The following is a 3,927-nucleotide window of genomic DNA, read 5'->3' as shown; positions in this document are numbered from 1 at the left end:
TTGCTATCGGTCTCTCACTTGTATATATATATATATATATGTTATGTCTAAAAAATCAGGGTTGACATAGATTCACGTCAACAAGGATTAATTAGAGTTCAGGAAGACATTGTGTCATCCAAGCGCTGCCACATCATCCAAGGACAGAAGGAGTAAGGTTGTCATCAACTTGGTAGGTAAGAGTATGGCTAGTGAATGGCTAGGAGTCATCCACTTGCCTAATCCCTGCGCAATTTAAGGATACCTACCACTTAACCAGCCAATAAGAAGCAAGGTAGGAACTGTACGATACCCGCCCATTGACAGACCCGTAATCATTGCCCAAGAACCTCTTATTATAAATAGAGAGCTCCCCTCTCTTCATCCAGATTCGGCTTCTAATAATATAAACACTCTCTCTCACTCTCTGTATTTCTTTTCTGATCGCTACTTCTGACCTAATTGTAACCTTTCTTCTATAAAAAGACAGTGGACATTGGATTCGCGTTGAGCATCCGAACCACTTTAAAAATCGTCTTCTTTTATTTATTTATTTACATTCCTAATTCACGTATAATTTTTAAGTCCGCTTAGCACTTTGCACGTGTGAATAATTGGTGTCAAAATCCAACATAAACAGTTTGGCGCTAGGAAGAGAGCCTGATTTAGTATCCACTCTTCATCAGAAATCTCTGATCAATCGATTCTGTTCGATAGCAAATGGCCCACGCTTTCAAAGCCGAGCAAGCTAGCCCTGACAATGAGGAAATCCCCCTAGTACAAGATGACACTTTTCTTGAAGTGCCCCTGATTCAGCATAGTGTCACGGCGGATATTCCATCGAGCTCACAGCTCAACCTAGCTGTAATGGATTACCTGGAGAGGTTCAATAATACCTGGACCGTTTGGACTAGGTCGTACCACCCAAGTCCGACAAGGCGATCCTACCGCCAAAAACGCCTATAGGTCGAGCTAAAGCGCGAAAACAAGTGAAGGGCTATGCCGTGTGCACTACAGCATGGAAAGACAAGGGAAAGTAGGTGGCAGATAGTGGACCAAAGGGCTCCAAAGGACCAGTGAATACTAGTAGCGAAACAGGTAGAATACCTCTAGCTTTGCAACTTGGTGATTTGTCACATCATGAACCGTCCCACGCCACATCACATGGGTACCCCCACAAGAGTACAATGCAGGGAAATCCCCAGCAAACGCGGGTAAGTTTAGACCATTGCGGAGGTCGGGCTAACTCCTCGAACCTTTCATTGCCTTCACATGACTCCAACCAGCATGTGTCAAGATATGCAAGAGCTTTCGACCGAGGTAAGGAAGAGTCTGATATGCGGTCTTTCCTCAACCGTAATCGTAAGGGTCGAACCTATGTTATGAAAAGTAATCCCTTGATAGTTGCGTTGCCTCAGATTGAGGAGTTACAGTGAGCTCTGGATCAGCTTAGAACTCAGCAAAATGAGTATGGGTAAGTAGCTGAGGCATCTCCCTTCTCCCCAACAATGTTAGCTACTCCTTTCCCGTCAAGATTTAGAATGCCCGATATGTGAGCATTCGATGGGAATTCTGATCCGCAGAATCACCTCTATGAGTTTAATGACCTCATGGAGCTTCACCAAGTTTTCAACTTAGCCAAGTGTCGCTGTTTGGTAGTGACCCTGACTGGCCACGTCAAGCGCTGGTTTAGATTGCTTCCGCCAGGATCTATTAACTCGTGGTAGCAAATGAGCTCATTATTCTTGAGACACTTCCAGGCAAATAGGAAGTTCTCAATGCCGTTGAGCTATCTAAGCAACATACGGCATGAGAAGAATGAATCATTCCAGTCCTACATTGACAGGTTCCACAGAGAGCTGCACAAGGTGGCTAATATACCTGAAGAGTTTGTTTGGACTCTCATTATTGTGGGAGTTCGCCCGTAGACCTACCTGTGGAAAAAGCTGCAATCCGAGGACAACATTTCCCTCATCCGCTTCTACGATCTTACGGAGAAGTACCTCCAAATCGAAAATTTTGTGGCCGCTCTCAATCGCCACGACCCCAGTCCTTCAACCAGGGCTTTTGATCGGGGGGAGGGTAATAGAAGAGCTGATCACAGATAGGCTAATGACGATCAGCGGAAGAGAAAGAAGCAACAGTTTGAGCCCAAAAAATCCTATGCCCTAGTTCCTCATCGTGATTGCGACGAGAATCAGTATACTCCTTTAAACGCGTCAGTATCGACTATTCTAGATAAGTCAGAAGAAGCTAGCCTGGTCGGAGAGCCGACGCCCATGAGCAATCCCTCCTCAACGAGAAACAGTAAGAAACATTGTCACTATCATTGGGATAATGGGCACCACACCGATGAGTGTTGGGCTCTCAAGCAAACAATTGAAAACATCATCAAGCAAGGGCACTTCAAGGAGTATGTTGATGGTCTAACTCCCATTCGGGAGAAGAATAAAAAAGAACATGGGAAAAAGCAGACCACACCTCGTGGGGAATTCTCGAGGTGCCTAAGAAAGGTACACTCAGGAAGCTCGCCATGACCCCGTGAGTGTGATGAGCACGATGCCGCAACCCTTTAAGGTTCGCATGGAAGAAGAGATTACCTTCTCAAAGAAAGACGTTATGCGATTGCATCATCTCCATGAGGATGCACTCGTCATCGCGCTTGAAATAGGTCGGTGCGAAGTCCACAGAATGCTGGTGGACAATGGCAACATTGTGAACATCATATTTCAGCGAGCTCTTGAAAAAATGCAATTGGACCAGGCAGATCTGAAGCCTGCCTCTGTCCCTCTCTATGGTTTTATTGGGGATCATCTGATTCTTACGGGAACGATCACATCGGGTCGCTTGTGCAACTCGCGAAGCTTTGCATCGCGACCTCCATTCAGTTCGTTGGTCAAGTTAAGTCATGTGCTTCACGTTACCTCGGCCGATCTCCACCAACAGTTTGAGTGGGCGATCCTCGGAACGAGTCAAAACATGGCATAATCATGAAGTTCACAAAGTTCAAGTCTTGAACCTTAAGAACTATAGGGCTTCTGTTATGCCTACAAAATCAAGGCTAACATAGATTCACATCAGCGAGGATTAATTAGAGTTCAGGAATGTATTGTGTCGTCCAGGCGCTACGTCATCCAAGGACAGAAGGAGTAAGGTTGTCATCAACTTGGCAGGTAAGAGTATGGCTAGTGAATGGCTGGGAGTCATCCACTTGCCTGATCCTTGCGCGATTTAAGGATACCTACCACAGAACCAGCCAATAGGAAGCAAGGTAGGAACTGTACGGTACTTGCCCATTGACAAACCCGCAATCATTGCCCAGGAACCTTTTACTATAAATAGAGAGTTCCTCTCTCTTCATCCGGATTCGGCTTCTAATAATATAAACACTCTCTCTCCCTCTCTGTATTTCTTTTTTGATCGCTACTTGTGACCTGATTGTAATCTTTCTTCTATAAAAAGATAGTGGACATAGGATTCTCTTTGAGCATTCGAATCACTTTAAAAATCGTCTTCCTTTATTTATTTATTTCCATTCCCAATTCACGTGTAATTTCTAAATCCGCTTAACACTTTACACGTGTGAATAGTTGGTGTCAAAATCCAGCATCAACAAATATATATATTCGTCAAAACTGTAGGACCTTCATTAATGAATAAGATTATAATCAAGAATTTCTTCATCCATCGTTTCGTGGCTTAATGATTAAGAACTAATTAAGGTTTTTGTAAGCTTCTATAAGCTGTGGCCCTCGTTGGATTAATCTATATATATATATATTCGTCAAAACTGTAGGACCTTCATTAATGAATAAGATTATAATCAAGAATTTATTCATCCATCGTTTCGTGGCTTAATGATTAAGAACTAATTAAGGTTTTTGTAAGCTTCTATAAGCTGTGGCCCTCGTTGGATTAATCTATANGGGGGGGGGGGATAATGAATTT

Source organism: Pistacia vera, unplaced genomic scaffold (assembly GCF_008641045.1).
Source record: "Pistacia vera cultivar Batoury unplaced genomic scaffold, PisVer_v2 Contig95, whole genome shotgun sequence".
In the NCBI taxonomy this organism is placed as follows: Eukaryota; Viridiplantae; Streptophyta; class Magnoliopsida; order Sapindales; family Anacardiaceae; genus Pistacia; species Pistacia vera.
Note: the sequence above shows the minus strand (reverse complement) of the source record.